Genomic DNA, 18,059 nt, shown 5'->3' with positions numbered 1-18,059 from the left:
AATAATCGATTATCCAAATTAGAACATTTTTATGAATGAAGAGGATTCTAATAACAATTGTGTTGGAACAGTAGGCACAAACCGGGACTGACTCAGCAAATCAGGATGCAGGTTCAGACTGAACACAGGAAACCTCATTCATTTTAGTCATTTCTGTTTTACGTGGAAGCTCTTCTAAATTTGAAGTCAAATGACCATATTATCTCTGTTTTTCATTTGCTTTTAGCCAAATAGGTCCATTTCTTACAAACATTTCAAATATGATATTTCTCAATCTTCATTTTCTAGTCAGCCTCATATAGGTGGAATCTAATTTTTAAAGTTTTATTTTGGAGTATGAGCAGAGTGTGGGGTGCCTAGGTTCAGAGTTTTACTTCCACCGCTGACCAGCTTGGATACAGTTTTTAATCTCTCTGTATCGCAGTGATCTCTTCTACTGAAACTAGGCCTCATAAAACTTAGAAACTAGGCCTCATAAAACTTAGAAACTAGGCCTCATAAAACTTAGAAACTAGGCCTCATATAGAAAAAATTAACACCAGGTGGCTCTGGATAGGGTCCCACCCTGCCTCAATAGGGTCCCACCCTGATAGGGTCCCACCCTGCCAATTCCGGGAAACAACCTCAAGGGGTCCCACCCTGCCAATTCCGGGGGTCCCACCCTGCCTCGAAGTTCCCGGAATCAACAACTCCAGGAAAAAAAACCTCATAAGGTCCTGCTCTAACCAATTAGCATAAGACACCTTGCTCAGGCCATAGACAGACCCAATTACCATGCGCCTAAAGCTTTGTTTGAATTTCGCGCCCTAAGCTGTGTTTGAACTTGTATTTGCCTATATAAACAGCCTGTAACAAGCAGTCGGGGTCCCAGGGCCAACTTAGAGCTTGGGACCCTAGCGCGCTAGTAATAAATAACTCTCTGCTGTGAATCTCGTGTCGGTGGTCCTTCGCGGCGACCCCTGCCCAGGAGGGAATCGACAGTTCGGTTCCAACACTACCTCCCTCACATAGTTGTAGTAAAGAGTAATGAGTCAATATCTATAAGACTTAGACTCATGCTTGGCACATATAAACACCATCTAAGTGTTGTTAAATAGAATAAATAAATGAGGCTACTGGAACTGAACAATACTCAAAACAACAAGCTGCAATATTTTGTGACAGCCTATGCTAGACATTGGAGATAAAACAGTAAACAATAAAGGCACAGTCCCTATCCTCAGGGAACTTCCAGACCTGCAGAGAGAAAAGATGTTAAGCAAGCCGTTGCATAAATTAATGATTTGCAATTGTGACTAGTGCTGTGAAGGAGAAAAGCAACATGCAGTGTGTTGGGCCTGTTTGGGGACCCAATTTTATCTGGCCGATATACACCACAGTAGGACAATTATGTCTCCTGTGCTGGCCCCAGAATCCTATTAATGAAAGTAAGTATTCATTAGTTCCCAGGCAACTGCGTCCACTAGAAACTCAAGACTCAAAGTCGAGCTTGTGGTCGTTAATACCCTCAGGTTTTTCTTTGCATGTGCTGTTGTCAAGATGGAATCCTCAGCTTTGTAATTCTTTAATTGACATTTTAAAAAATCCAAATGGGTTTTTATATATATAAAATTATATATATAGAGAGGTTATATATATATATAGGTTATATATATATTTTGTTATATATGTTTTATATATATGTGTGTATATATATATTTTGAGACTGAGTCTTGCTCTGTTACCCAGGCTGGAGTGCAGTGGCATGATCTCAGCTCATTGTAACCTCCACCTCCCTGGTTCAAGCAATTCCCCGCCTCAGTCTCCCGAGTAGCTGGGATTACAGGTGCACGCCACCATGTCTAGCTAATTTTTTTGTATTTTTAGTAGAGACAGGGTTTCACCATGATGGCCAGACTGGTCTCGAACTCCTGACCTCAGGCAGTCCACCCACCTCAGCCTCCAAAGTGTTGGGATTACAGGCGTGAGCCACTGCGTCCAGCCTACATTAATTTTTAATAACATTCATCTTGATATCTTTAGCCCTTCTTCTGGCCTGTCTTTAGCCCTTCTTCTGGCCTGTCAACATAATTTTAAATTGTCGATTCTTCATAACACTGGGCTAATGTTCTTTTTAAGTTATATCATGTTTAGATATACTTCAGTTTTAGGTCTTATCCAAGGCATTTGGAAGGGTTTTGGTGTCTGGAACTTTTCAGTTTAAAATTTTAATTGCAATAACTTTTTTTTCACCTCAAAACAATACTTCTTTCTGGTAGAAAAATGTAAGAAGATAAGATTTTTTAAAAAAATAAAAATCTCTATCACACCTTCATAACAGAAATGCTATCAACATTTTACGGAATACCATTCTGTTCTTTTCTAATTTGAGAAAAGTGTACTTAAGAACTCAGGAGTGTAAGTTACATATGGCTTCGAATCTGGATGTGGCACATAACCATGTGTTATTCTTCCATCACAGAACATTAAAAGGTTGTGTGATTTTTTTCATACATACTTTGATTGTTTAAAAACACTTGCATTATTTTCTTACATTTTCTACCAGAAACAAGTATTGTTTTGAAGTTAAGTTATTAAAATTAAAATATTTAAAATATTAGACTGAAAAGTTCTAGGCTGGGCATGGTAGCTCATGCCTGTAATCCCAGTACTGTGGGAAGCTGAGGCAGGTGGATCACTTGAGGTCAGGAGTTTGAGATCAGCCTGGCCAACATGGCGAAACACCGTCTCTACCAAAAATACAAAAATTAGCCAGGTGTGGTGGTGGGTGCCTGTAATCCCAGCTACTCAGGTAGGTTGAGGCAGGATAATTGCTTGAACTCGGGAGACAGATGTTGTAGTGAGCCTGTAGCAGGACGAGCGGCAGACAAAACTCCTCAGACAGTGAGTTAAAGAAGAAAGGGGTTTATTCGACTGGGGGGCATCGGCAAGACTCCTGTCTCAATAGCCCAGCTCCCCAAGTGAGCAATTACTGTCCCTTTTAAGGGCTCACAACTCTAAGGGGGTGCTCATGAGAGGGTCGTGATTGAGCAAACAGGGGGTACGTGACTGGGGGCTGCATGCACCGGTAATTAGATTGGAATAAAACAAGATAGGGATTTTCACAGTGCATTTCTATACAATGTCTATAATCTACAGATAACAGAACCGATTAGGTCAGGGGTTGATCTTTAACTACCAGGGTGTGGCCCCGGGCTGTCTGCCTGCGAATTTCATTTCTGCCTTTTAGTTTTTACTTCTTCTTTCTTTGGAGGCAAAAATTGGGCATAAGATGACATGAGGGGTGGTCTCCTCCCTTAAGCCGAGATTGCACCACTGCACTCCAGCCTGGGTTACAAAGGAAGACTCTGTCTCAAAAAAAAAAAAAAGAAAAAAAAAAAAATTCCAGAAACTGAACTCTTCCAAATGCCTTCAATAAGACAGAAAGGATACATACGTAATTTAAATATGACATAATCTGAAAACATTAGCATGGTGTTATGAAGAATCACATTCTTCAGTTGTGGCTTTACATTATTTACATTGTCTTGCTATCATAAAACAAAGCTTGGATAAACATCTGTATAGATAAAACTCCAAATACATAAGAAATCAGAGCTTTTTACATCTTCCTGAGATATTTTCCCTACATTGTGAAGCAATGACTTCTAAAGTGGTTTACTCAAGAAACTTTATGTTCCTCACTCATCCTTGACCATCTCATTTAGAATTCATCACACCCTCCTCCCTATACACAGTAACTTTTTACCCCTTTCTTTACCTTGTTTTTACAGAGCACTTACCACAATTCAACACATTATTTAGTTATTTGCTTATGATCTCTAGCTCCTCCCCTACTAAAGCGCAAGCTCCATAGGGCAGAATTTTTGTTTTCTTCACTGCTGTATTGCCAGTGCCTAGAACAGTAGCTGGTACCTGGAAGTGAGTGCCCAATAAACATCTGTTGAAAGGCTACAAAAAGTTCTCGTTTTTTGGTGATCTCTAAACCACTAGAGCAACTCTACCTGCCAGTTCTTTACTGACAGCTTGCAGCATTCCTTTTCTGCAATTACGATAATGTGCACTCATTTATTTATCTATCTGGCAGAGGACACTCCTCTTTTCCACTCTGGATCACAAGAGGGCATGGGGCTGCATGGAAGCTTGCTCGAATGTTACCTGTGCAGTGTATTATTCTAATCTTTCCAACAACCATATTGGTTGGTTTTACTCATTATACCAATGAAGACAAGGGGACTCAGGGAAGTTGAATAATTTGCTGGAGGTCACCCAGTTAGTGATAAAACGTTCCTAATAAACTGTGACACACTGCCTCCTACTAACCAGCTGAGTGACTCTGGGCAGGCTATTTAATCTCTCTAATTCTTTTTCCTCACTTATAAAATTAAGGGGTTCCATCTGATTTCTGAACCCAACACTTTAGAATTATTTTGTGACCAGTATGACCCGTGTATCTCTTAAAGGATTATTAATTGTGTTTTGACACAGGGACTTTTTCCTTTCTACTGATACCTCTATTAAACAAAGGAGGAATTTCTGCAGGACACTTTTATGCTTAGGACTCTAAAAACCATAGGCAGAAATAATCAGTCATATATTGCATTCTACAGTGTCTAATTAAAGAGTTACAGTGTGAAACTACCATAAAAAAACTGATCAAATATCACCAAAAGGATTGTGACATAAGCTGTGTTTCTAGGCATTACATGTACGTTAAAATTTTTAGTCATTCCTTTATTCTATGAAAATAACACCCAGTTATTTCTGTAAGATAATGGCACCATTGAGTACTTAATGTTCAAATAGTTCTAAACTCTTTAATGCATTAATTATTTAACCTCTCCAACAATGCTGTGAGGTATGTAATATTATTATTCCCCTTTTACAGATTAAAAAAATCAAGTACAGAGAGTTTTAAGGACATTGTCCAAAGTTGTACAAGATAAGTAGCAGAATCAGGATTTGGACTCAAACTGTATAATTTCAAAGCACACTCAGATGCAACACAATATGACCCAGGGCCTAGAGATTGTGTGTTGGGATACTGTGTATCTCACACTGGAGTATATTCATTCTATGACATAAGAGAAAAACTTATGGCATGTTTTGAAAACCACTTATATAAAATGTGATTGTAATAGAATACATATATGTCATAAAATAGAATATAATTCTATATAATTGAATAGACTTCTAAAAGGATATTTTTCTCTTAGACTATTCCTTATCTTTTTTACACTTAATTCTAATTATTTTAACAGTTTTTCCTACAGAAATATATAAAATGTATTCTCTTTTTTCTTTATATCCAAGCTATATAAATATGTAAGCCATAGTTACCAAACCATTATAGTAAAGAATCTGTAATAATATATTTAACTTTTTACTTTAATAAACATGTTATTTTTTGGTGACTTGTAACATAAATGTGCCAGTCTATAAACTACAGGAAAAGTGTCATTCTGCAGTATTTGAATTAGCTGCTTCTGCTGATAATTAGCCTCTCTCACAGTTATGTCAATTCTCAATTGCTGCACTCCTATAATTTGTGATTCCATTCCTGTTTTTTGGCATATTGATTGTCTGTTTTTGATGCATAAATTCTGAATGACCAAATTTAATTAACATTCTTTGAGTTAATTTTCCTCTTTGCGTCCTTGGTAAAGAACTGTAATGGTTGGTCAAGGAAAATTTACGAAGTTATTGTTATCCATGCTCATCTAAGAATGAAAGCTATCTAGAGAAAACAAAAACAAGAAAAACAGCACCTCTACATAGCATTTATTTATTTATTAACTACTCATTCAAATTCATTCTCTAAAGGAAGGAGACCTGGCTCCTTCTATGAGCTTTCAGTCTTAATCCTCAAATACTGTCTTACCTAGTGGCCTAATTATAAAAGCAACTTGGTTGTTTTTGCTTATCTGTGAGCAAATCATGGTTATGAATCATGGTTGGTTCCAAAGCTCATTTCATTTTCATTCCCTGTAAGAGAAGCCACTTATCAGCAGAAGTACCTAATTCAAATGCTGCAGAATGAAATTTTTCCTGGAGTTTACAGGCTGACTATATTAGTCTGTTCTCACACTGCTATGAAGAAATACCTGAGACTGGGTAATTTATATAGAAAAGAGCTTTAATTGACTCACAGTTCTGAATGCCTGGGGAGGCCTTAGGAAACTTACAATCATGGTGGAAGGCATCTCTTCACAGGGCAGCAGGAGAGAGAATGAGTGCTGAGGGAAGGGGGAAGCCCCTTATAAAAGCATCAGGTCTTGTGATAACTCACTCACTGTCATGGGAACAGCATGGGGGGAAACCGCCCCCATGATCCAATTACCTGCACCTGGTCCTGCCCTTGAGATGTGGGGATTACTACAATTCAAGGTGAGATTTGGGTAGGGACACAAAACCAAACCATATCACTGACAAATTTATAGATGGGTCACGAAATAATAACTTGTGTATTAAAGTGAAAAGTTAAATATCTTATTACTGCTTCCTTAAAACATATCTGCAACTATGCCTATAGATTTCTCAGTTGTTTGTTTTTTGTGGTGGAATGCAAACTTTTGATATAGATTTGCCATAAGTCTAGATGCATGGAATTCACACAAATTAAATGTGTTTATTATTATAAATGTGCACAAATCCAAGTAGCAAAATTCTTTAAAATATCCTTCAATCAGCTAGCCATTTAATTTATTCAAGGAATTCTTATTTTGGAAATACATACATAATATACCCAGTTCATCCTTTCTATGCCTGAATCTTGCTAAATCCCATTTTATTCATTATTGTCTGACTATTTTTTCAAAGGATATTTTATTTATACACATTTATATGAGCAAAATGCATTACAAGTTGAAATTTTTTTTTTAGTTGGGTTAATTGCTGTCACTTGTGTTATGGAGTTTTGATATAGTTTCCACTTTGACAAGTCAAACTTGACACAAGCAAATATTGGCACAGACTGTCGGGTCAAAAATGAACTCCTAATGTGACAACTAAAGTGAACTGCTACAAACCCTGGCTGTCAAAATACAAGTTATGGCTTTGTAATGTAAATACAGCTTTAAAAGTACAACTTTCTCAGGCACCCATCTGTCAAAAGACAGGCTATGCTATGTCCTGTGGCGCTTTGATGAGTTTGCTCACTCTTAAGGGTAGGGGCCAGGAGAACTGGGCTCCACGCCTCAAAAAGAAGAGGACTGATATGCAGTGGACTCCAGGTTTTACTGCTTTCTTATGGTGGACTGATAAAAGCTCCTGTAAATGGAAAAGACAGAATTCTATTCCAAAATATTACTAGAAATCATATCCTTACTATAAGAAAAAAATACTTCTTACAATTTTTTTTTTTTTTTGAGACAGAGTCTTGCTCTGTCACCCAGGATGGAGTGCAGATGCATGATCTTGGCTCACTGCAACATCCACCTCCTGGGTTCAAGCAATTCTCCTGCCTCAGCCTCCTCAGTAGCTGGGATTATAGGCACGTGACACCATGCCCAGCTTATTTTTGTATTTTTAGTAGAGACGGGGTTTCACCATGTTGGTTAGGCTGGTCTTGAACTCCTGACCTCACAATCCGCCTGCCTCAGCCTCCCAAAGTGCTGGGATTATAGGCGTGAGCCACCATGCCTGGCCACTTCTTACAAAATTTTAAAAGGAAATAACTAATTTTTTCCTGGCTCCTTTCAGGTAAAAAGATAATTTCAGCACCATCTCTGGTATGGTATTGAACGAGGCAGTGGGGATTAATGTCTGCAAAATAGATGTATGTGGCTTACCATCATGGGTTGTTTCAGGAAAGCTTTGGAAAAAATGATTAACAAAATAGGCAGAAAGGATAAATTGCCAACAATTATGACATAGCATAGAGCATATGATATGTAATTGGGGAATCAGTTTTTATAAAACTCACATTTTAAAATCTAAGAAAATGACACTAACCACACAAGTTTCCCAATTTGCTACTGTCAGCTGAACATCTATTATGTATTAAGCACAAATGTAGATAGTTAACATATGTCCTTTAACTAAATTACACAAATGCAAAAAGGATTGCCAGGGGAGAGGATAATCAGCCCAGGGAGCAAGCATTCATTAAAGAGATTTCTAAGGAAGAGCAATGTTTTTGAAAGTAACAGGAGCCAGGATGAATTGCATGTCACACCAGTTCTCAGTGATGTTTGGGGAGGAGTCCAGAGTTTTTCCATGAACTCTAATCCATGAAAACAAGCACATTAGCTACTTTCCCCCCTTCTATTTAGGGCACCATTTTTAAAAGTTGACAACCTCCTGCAGGGATGTTCTGAATGACAGAGACCTCTGGTCAGAATGATGAATGTCCTTGGTGGATGAGGCAGAAAGAGTTGACTGTGTAGGACATTCCTGACAAGTCCTCAGGATTTAAAATGGTAACCATCTTTTTTGGCAAGTTTTTTTGTTTTTTGTTTTTTGTTTTGGATGAGAGGATATATTTTAAAAGTTCAATGAAAGACTGAACTTTTAAACTCAGTTACCTGTAGTTGTGTGGGTAAGGGTATGCATCCAATTGAGCTCATAGTATGTGTTCAATACATATTTATTTCATCTAACCCTTCCCCGCATTACTGCTGACAGCTTCTGAGTTAAGGGTGAATCGCTGACTCCAATGCTATTAGAAGGGGCATGTAGCGTGACCCAGTCACACTCTTCCCTTACTCTAGTGTGTGCAGCCTCTCCTTTTGCTTCCACCGTGAGCTATTTTCCTGCCATGGCCCAAACTGAATTTATATACAGATGCATAGATACAGATAGCTATAGAGCCACAATATGTGCACATGTGCGCGCGCATGTGTGTGTGTATACATTTGTACTTGGCATGTTTATCTGCCATCTTCCTATCCTTCTTCTGAAAATCGTTGCCCCGCTTTACCCCAATTGATATAGTTACTATCCATTGAGACATAAGAAGAGTAGGAAAATGTGAATGTTTACAGGTGTTATTTCCCAGGGGTGTATCTATCTGAATCTTTAATAACTGTCTTGAATGTGTAATGGGTATTACAACCTAACCTAACATAGCCAAGAATAATTCCTGCCTCTTCACGCCGGCTCATGCAGCCCACTCTCTAAACATTACCCTGTTCTTCTGGAGTTTTCCATCTTAGTAAATGGTCTCATTAACCATCCAGTTGCTTACTTAAGCTTCAACCCTGGGAATTTTTTCTCGTCTTTACTTTCTTACATCCAATCCATCACCAAGCTCTTTTGGTCTTATCCCCCAAATATTTTGCAAATCCGTCCCACTTCTCCCCACCTCCACTGCTGTTATAGTCCAAGTCACCCGATGTCTTTTGCCGAAATCACTGCCAGAGCTTTATAATTGATATCCCTGCTTTGACTCTTTCTCCCCATCCTGTCACCAATTATGATTTTCTAGTTCACTTAGAATAAAATTGATTTTATAAGGCTCATACATCGTACATCTTCTGGCTCCTGATTTTGTCTCAGCCCAATATTCTATCACCCTTCTCTTCATTCACTGGACTTAACTGACCTTCTTTTTGTTTCTTGAACAAGTGAAATCTGTTTTCTCTTTTGGAGTTCAACATTTGCTGCTTCCTTTCCCTAAAACTCACTGCCCCTTGATATTATCTCAAGCTGACTGGAGTTCATTTCAAATATCACCTCCTTGGTGATACCCATCAAATTTCCTCTCTCTTATCCACACAATCATTTTATCACCTTTCTGTTTTATTTCTTTATTGACACTTAGCACTAAGTACAATTGTGTTGTTCATGCATTCATTTGTTTGCTTGTTTACTGCCTCTTTTATCCTATTAAAATGTGGACTCTGTGAGAGCGTGGGTTTACCTGTCTTGTTCATCACATGTACCCAGCACACCAAATAATGCCTGGCACACAGAAGAGTGAACTAAAGAAGAAAAATAATAATTGTATTAGCATATTTTCCTCAAATTTCTTTTCTTTTCTTTTTTCTTTTTTTTGAGATGGAGTCTCACTCTGTCACCCAGGCTGGAATGCAGTGGCAGGATCTTGGCTCGCTGCAACCTCAGCCTCCCGGTTCAAGCAGTTCTCCTCCTCAGCCTCCCAAGGACCTGGGATTACAGGCATGAGCCACCACGCCCAGGTGATTTTTGTATTTTTAGTAGAGATGGGGTTTCACTATGTTGGCCAGGCTGGTCTTGATCTCTTGACCTCCTGATCTGCGCACCTCAGCCTCCCAAAGTGCTGGGATTACAGGTGTGAGCCACCGCGCCCAGCCCTTTCCTCAAATTTCTGAAGCTGAAACTAAGAAAGATAATCTATTTCATTCTCTGAAGGTTGAATCCTAGATATAAAACTCAAGAGCTATTGGTGCCTGTTTTCTGTGACTGGGCCAAAGCCATGAGAATAATGAAGCCAACAGACAGCAAAAGCAGTGATGAGAGCAAAAGATAGTTTTGATGATATTTAATTCTCCTTTTAGTTGTTTGAGACCCAGGTATATTCCTTCTTTTCCCATAGTATGATTGTACAATTTATGCATGAGATATACCAACATACTTTCAATAATTCCTCTTTTTCCTTTCTTGTTTAAGTTGGTTGAAATTGGTTTCTGAGATTTACAATTAAAGTATTCCAAACTATCCTGTCACTGCTTGCTTCTATTGCCTTTTCTGTGACTATTATGAAATGTAAAACTCTGGCCATTATATACTTCTTTCATCTCTCTCTCTCTCCAACTCTCTCTCTCTCTGTCTCTACCTCTGTCTCCATCCTTTGGACCTTTACACATGTGTTTTTATATACTTGGACTATTCTTTCTGATTTTTCTTTAAAAAAGCATTCTGACAGCCCAAGCCTAGAGTTTATACTCCCTCTATGATCTACCATAGCATCATATATTTATTCCCAGTGTAGCATGAGCGACTAGTCTTGCATCTCCCTATTTGTCTCTTTCACTGTTGTATTTTTTTCTTATTTACAACAGCATTCTTGGTGCCTAACACAATGCCTGATATATAAACAGACGACAACTGAATAAATGAATGAATGAACAAATAGAACTGTTTTGTTGGGGACCAAAGCAGAACTAAGAGGTAACAGACTAGAATCTGACTGTTAATAATGTGGTCCACACCAGACTTTTTCCTGTTGATGCTGCTCTAAAGTGTTGAACTGCTATTTTTTCAGATTGAGGCTGTTCGCTTTGGGCTTTGGCAAGATTTATACCTATATTTTCCAGTACTTGTTTTTCTAAGGATTCCTTTATTTTTTGTTTATGTTCCCCTTTTTTCACTTACAGGGACTTTTTTTTTTCAGAGCTATTTTCCTCTAGTATAAGATTCGAGATTTCTACCTATTAGTGCCATTTGATTTGTCACTTTGTCAAATATTGGCAGCATGCCAAGCTGCTGGGCATCCTGTTTAAAATAGTTTATTGTGGAAAATAAAAATAAATTCATATCATCAGTATCATTTTCTATTTAGTATATTCCATGGACTATCCTTTTAAAAATCCTTTCAAAAATCAGAATTGCTATACCAATCTCTGATATTCCTATTTTGCACAGTTTTTAGTGCTTAAGAAAACAAAGAAAATACCCAATTTTCTTCAAGTTTATTTTATATTTGAAAAAATAGCATGTCCAATTTATGTCATGTTCGGTCATTCCCAGGGGAAGAGAATGTTTCCATTGACCATGACTATGACCATCATTGTACTCTTGCTCTGCAGAGTCTCAGGGAGTCTCACTAAGTGTTCTGATGGGCTTGGTGCAATGATTATTTTTCCTTTTTACACTCCATGGATCTTATCACTGCAATGACACTAAATGATTGCACTTTGCTTGTTTTTCCAGCAGTTTTTCCATGAAATTTGTGCCATTGCCAAATGAATTTGCAACATTACATGAACACTGCCAAATATTCTTCATATAAATGGATTCTTGACAGAAACAAAGAAGGAGCAAAGAGGAAAACCTTACGCAGGGAGGAATTTCAAAGAAGACATCTCTAAATTGAAATGAGTTGTCAGATACTGATGATTTCATATAACACCCTATCATATGATAATGTGTGATGGAGAGGATGGACAGTGGACCTTAAATATTGAACTCTTATTCTCAACATGTTGGCGGAACGATGTAAGGAGTAAAGTTTCTCCCCAGAAATAAAGCAGTTATAAAGACATGGAATCTGCTTACTCTTTTTTCTTCAGTTTTGGCCTGAGAAAAAATGAGGAGTGGTGAATGTGTGTGTTTTAATTTTCTTGAGTATTCCTGAAGACATGTTGGTGGTCATATATGGACCACTCTTTCTAGCACTCAGATTCTGAAGGCAGAGTCAATAATTTCAAAAACAGAAGGAAGCTGTTCTTGAGCTAACCAAATATCTTGAGTGTAACCAAGTATCTTCATGGTTTAGAAATGAGTTCTAGTGAATCTAAGTCAAAACTAATCTCAAAAGTGATCAATGGAAGGTATGCACTCTTTCAAAGTAGAACTAATCTATTAATGTGCATGGCAGAGAATATCACCAAATGGGATCAGCATTGGAGATTACAGATATTAATCGGGTGCTAGTTTAATTACAGTCTCCAATTACAAACAGGTTGTGCATCAAAATTTCATTAGGGAAACAGATATTTGTAAGAAAGAATGCTTTTGTTTTCTATCAAAAGAACATTTCAGATAAGTCATTACCAAATTACTCAGAAAAAGTTGTGTAATTCATAATGTATCTGAAGAATTATACCAATGAGATGTCCAAATATTAGATTCCGGTTGCAGGAGGATTTTAAGTGGGGAGAGAATAGAAGGAATGTATTTGCTCTCCCTTTCTAGTCTCAAAGTCAAAAATAGTGTAATTCCCCATTGCTGCCCTGTAACTCCATTCTGCCTACCTCCCTATCTCTATGGGCAACTCTCCTCTACCCTTCAGGCATAAATACTGATATTGATACCTTGCTGTTCTGGGCACATTAAGCTTTCCCCTCATGCACCCAAACTCTTATTTATTCAGGAAAGATATACATTAGAGAAGAAAGCATTCTGATTAAATTAATTCACAATAAGGTGTGAATGATTTAAAGCAAACACGCACTTCAGGCAGACAAAACTCGTTGAAACTACAATTTGTCTGGAACTGTGTTAGGCTTACTAGTTCTATTATCTCACATCTCTACAAAAAACTATTTTATGGAAAAGAACATTGGAGTGCAAATTCTTTAAAGACTGCTCAAAGAATATAGTTAGTAAATTACAGAGCCACGATTTAAGATATCAAAAATAGTCTCAAAATTTTTTGAGATACTCTTGGTGCCAATTAACTAATGCAGTTTCAGGTTCAGGCATTGGGAAAAGGGAGGTGCTGGTAAAAATATCAGACATTATGAGGAGAAATAAGTTGGCATAGGTGGTTTTGACGAGGTGTCTAGTCTCCTAGACCACCTTGCTCAAGTTAAACTAGTTTTGTGTATTTTCTTTCCCACTCTATCATCCTCCATTTTCTACATACAACCATACCTTAAAATGCATTAATATAAAAGTTTCTAATTGTTTACAGATCTAAATTATTTCTTTGCTTTTTTGTTCAAATTATCAGGAATTCTGGAAGGAGTACAGGTTGCCCTTTCATATATTCAAGTCTCGTTGGCTGTTGATGGGGTTTTTATTTTTCATGGATGAGGGTTATTCTTGTAGCCAGCGAGGATAGGAAGACACTAACTGAGCATTGTGATGTCTGGTAGCAGTAACTCTGAAGTATGTGTGGTTAAACTGGGAGGAGGAAGGAAAGAGGAGGAAGAACATTGGGAAACCTCCAGCCAAGTAGAAATTGGCTGTTTAAAAATTATTTTTTACCTAAAATTAATCCTTTCCCTCCACTATTGTGATTATATATTGTATTAGTCCATTTTTTACACTGCTGATAAAGACATATCCATGACTGGGTAATTTATAAAGAAAAAGAAGTTTAATGGACTCATAGTTCCACATGGCTGGGGAGACCTCACAATCATGGTGGAAGGTGAAAGGCGTGTCTTACATTGGTGGCAGGCAAGAGAGAGAATTTGTTCAGGGAAACTCCCCCTTATAAAACCATCAGATCTCGTGGGACTTATTCACTCTCACGAGAACAGCACAGGAAAGACCCACCCCCATGATTCAGTTATCTCCCACTGGGTCCCTCCCATGACACGTGGGAATTGTGGGAGCTACAATTCAAGATGAGGTTTGGGTAGAGACACAGTCAAACCATATCATATATATTACATCAATGTTTGGTCTCATAGGCCTGTACTGTGGCCCGTGGAAAAAGTACCTATTATCTAGTAAGAAAATATGTGAAAATCTGAAAAATTGCTACTCCTAAAAAAAAAACAAAACATTTTCCTCAAAACAAATTGGTCTTAGAATTGGGGAAAATCTGTACTGACCTTGATTTTCTGCTCTATAATACCGTACCAATTATATCGCATCTAATGCTAAAAATAGTCACCACATCAGAAATGAGTTAAAAATAATCCAGAACTCTGCCACCAATAACAAAATATCCTTCTACTTGAAGAAACTGTATCTCTTGGTGGCATTTCAATCAAAATGCAAAGCTACCCCCAAAGTAGTATGATAATGTTTACTAGCTTGTCTTTGCTTTAAATGTACAGTAAGACACATATTCTCACTAAAGCAAAAGTGTGTTACATTACTTTTTACCTAAAATAACTATATTCATCAACACCAAAACACCTAAATAGCCTAGAGATAATCTCATAGAACTTATGTTTTCAAGGTTTTTTTTTTTTTTTTTTTTTTTTTTTTTTTTTTTTTTTTGAGACGGAGTCTCGCTCTGTCGCCCAGGCTGGAGTGCAGTGGCGCAATCTCGGCTCACTGCAAGCTCCGCCTCCTGGGTTCACGCCATTCTCCTGCCTCAGCCTCCCGAGTAGCTGGGACTACAGGCGCCCGCCCCTGCGCCCGGCTAATTTTTTCTATTTTTAGTAGAGACGGGGTTTCACCATGGTCTCGATCTCCTGACCTTGTGATCCGCCCACCTCGGCCTCCCAAAGTGCTGGGATTACAGGCGTGAGCCACCACGCCCAGCCTCAAGTTTATAATTCACCTGACTCTCACTCAACTGCCAGAGGATTTATGCACAATGCATAGTGTTTTCAAGTTCTTATTTACATAATTAAGTAAAAGAGATTGTAATATCAGATGTTGACACAATTTACGATCATTTATTTATTTTTATTTTCGATTGTAAGAGTCATTTGAGAGCAATTTCACATATTATCCTCCCCATGTTCCTTAAAAATAGAAGCTAATACTGAATGTCAAACTCCCCTTCCTCACTTGAGAACCAGAGAGCATATGAGCTCTTATAGGAATTGAGAAATACTCTCTTGCCTGAGGACATATCATTTGATACTAAGAAATGGAGCTCTCAACATTTAATGAATGTCTCCAACACTAAACTTGTGTGAACTGAGCCATAAAATGGGAAGCAACAATCTTTTACACACTGTGGAAATCCTCTGGCAAGAACAGGAGCAGTCCCTCTAAGAAGGACTATAAATATAATCTTCAGTACCTTTCAACTGAAAAGAAATGCTAACATATTGGTAAGAAGTCATGAAAACTGGATTCCAGTGATGGCTCTGCAACTTTTGGGTGAAACTTTGGACACCTCTCACTTCTTAGAGGCTCTTTCCTCATTTGCAAAACAGGATAAATCTGGATTAATAACATCTACCTCTTACCCAGAGGATTACATGAGATCAAGTAAGAAAAAATCTCAGTTAAGTGCTTGAGTATAATAGACATTAAATAAGTGCTTGTTTTTGTCCTAGGAAGCAGAGCCTAAGATGAAGATTAGTGGTCAAGAGGTTCATGGTTAAATACTTTTAGGAGGAGAGAGGGATGTAGGCGAGTGGGCAGAGGAAATAAGCTCACAGAGTTTTGCCTGGAAACTAGCTTCAGTTTGATTTCCTGGGGAAGCTCTGCAGCTTAAATTGCATTAGCATCAGTCCCATTTAAAGGGAGGCAGGAGTGTGCAGAAATGTCCTCTCCAGCATGGGAGGTCCCATTTTTGGCAGAGGTCAATTCTCAAGAGAAGGTTGCAGCTTTGAGTTGCTATCACACAAAACTAGTAGCATGGGAGTGGGTGGGCGTTGGGTGGGGAGAGGGGATGTGCACCTGTTAGTCAGCTGGTCTAGATGTGACACCAACAGTGCCCACTAGAGTCCATCCTTGGCATTATTCAGATCCACTTGCTTCTCACTCCAAGTTCATCCACCCTGGTGCAACTTCTCTAGTATTTTGATTGGTCACACATTTTGGGAAAACTTAAAAGAGAAGAGGGTTACTCAGACAAACTGAAACCCTTGCTACTGCATTGTTCCTGAGGTTGTAACTCAGTGGTTTTTAATCACGGAAGATTTTGCTCCTTAAGGGATATTTGCCAATGTCTGGAGAAATTTTTGTTTGCCATATCTGGAGGTTGCTACAGGCATTATGTCCTGCAATGCACAAGACAGCCCTCACAGCAAATAATTATTCAGTGCAAAGGTCAACAGTGCTGAAATTGGGAAACCCTTCAGCAACTTATATGCATCATTTCACTGCTTCTTTACCAATTCTAGATCCTCTTCCCCTCAGCGAGCACATTTGCTGGCTTAGGTGGATTGTCCGGTGTGTTGACTCAGATCATCATCTCTGAGGAGCATAAGCCCAGTTTAGCATGATTTATCAGCTTATGGTTTCTGTGCATACCCATTTAGTTAAAACTGGACACGGGAGTACCAGGAGCTATTCCAGTTGATCACTGGAGTGCAAAACAGATCCTCAACCTGCCACCAAGAGGCCAAGTGGTCTCCTTGAGGGATGGGATGGTTTGGAGGGTCAGCCTTGGTCACTGTTGCTGGCAGGTCAGACATTCAGCTGTAACAGTAGCTAGATTAGCCTGAATGAGAGTTAGGACATACCGTACAGCCCATATTTGGTGCTATGGATTGCTACTGAGCTCATTTGACCTTATTACTTGATAGCCATCAGAGTAACATCTGACCCCATGGTAACCTGCTGTCCAATGGGCCGAAGCTGTTTCTATCATAGTTTAGTAGTGTTTCAGAAGCTGGTTGGTTTTTTGTTTGTTTGTTTTTGCAACAGTTTATTAAGATATAACTTAACGCCAGGTGCGGTGGCTCATGCCTGTAATCCCAGCACTTTGGGAGGCAGAGGCCAGCAGATCACGAGGTCAGGAGATCCAGAACATCCTGGCCAACATGGTGAAACTCATCTCTACTAAAAATACAAAAAAATTAGCTGGGTGTAGTGTCGTGTGCCTGTAATCCCAGCTACTTGGGAGGCTGACACACGAGAATTGCTTGAACCCAGGAGGTGGAGGTTGCAGTAAGCCGAGATCGTGTCACTGCACTTCAGCCTGGCGACAGAGCAAGACTCTGTCTCAAAAAAAAAAAAAAAAAAAAAAAAAAAAACAAAAAAAAGATATAACTTACACAACAGAATCACTCTTACAATCCAGTGTTTTTTAGTTTATTCATAGATTGGTGCAACCATCGCAGCTATCTGATTTTAGAACATTTTTATCATCACCAAATAAAACCCCACCCACGGTCAACTCCCATTCTTCCCAACTCCTCTAGTACCAGGAAACTACTAGTTTACTTACTGCCTCCCTGGACTTGCCTGTTCTGGAAATTTCATATAAATGAAATCATATAATATGTGACCTTTGTGTCTGGCTTCTTTCATTTAGCATAAAGTTTTCAAGGTTCATCCATGCTGTAGCATGTATTAGTACTTCATTCCTTTTAATTCACAAATAATATTTCATTGTATGCATATACAATATTTTACTTATCTATTCATGAGTTGCTGAATATTGGGTTGTTTCCATTTTTTGGCTGTTAGGAATAATGGTGCTATAAGCATTTGTGGACAAGTTGTTTGTGTGGACACCTTCAAGCCCACATATTTAGGAGTGGAATTGCTGGGTAATATAGTAACTCTGTGTTTAATGTTTTGAGAAATGATTAAGCTGTATTGCA

At 38.5% G+C, this 18,059-nt stretch overlaps 2 long non-coding RNA genes across 3 annotated transcripts in view; both read left to right on the top strand.

The window, feature by feature from the left end:
* The window catches only part of LOC105465403 (uncharacterized), a 210,121-nt gene that overhangs the window by 155,123 nt on the left and 36,939 nt on the right, over positions 1-18,059 (top strand). The gene's annotated exons all lie outside the window — the stretch shown is intronic.
* Positions 9,899-12,182, top strand: LOC105465400 (uncharacterized). 2 transcript variants are annotated; one of them, XR_977524.2, is made up of 3 exons: positions 9,899-10,139; positions 10,983-11,091; positions 11,857-12,182. It is a non-coding gene; the product is annotated as an uncharacterized lncRNA (long non-coding RNA). The 2 variants fall into 2 exon arrangements; XR_011617006.1 differs by having other exon boundaries at positions 11,854-12,182.

This window comes from Macaca nemestrina, chromosome 19 (genome assembly GCF_043159975.1).
Source record: "Macaca nemestrina isolate mMacNem1 chromosome 19, mMacNem.hap1, whole genome shotgun sequence".
Classification (NCBI taxonomy): Eukaryota; Metazoa; Chordata; class Mammalia; order Primates; family Cercopithecidae; genus Macaca; species Macaca nemestrina.
The sequence above is the reverse complement of the archived record's forward strand: the minus strand, read 5'-3'. Positions and strand labels throughout refer to the sequence as shown.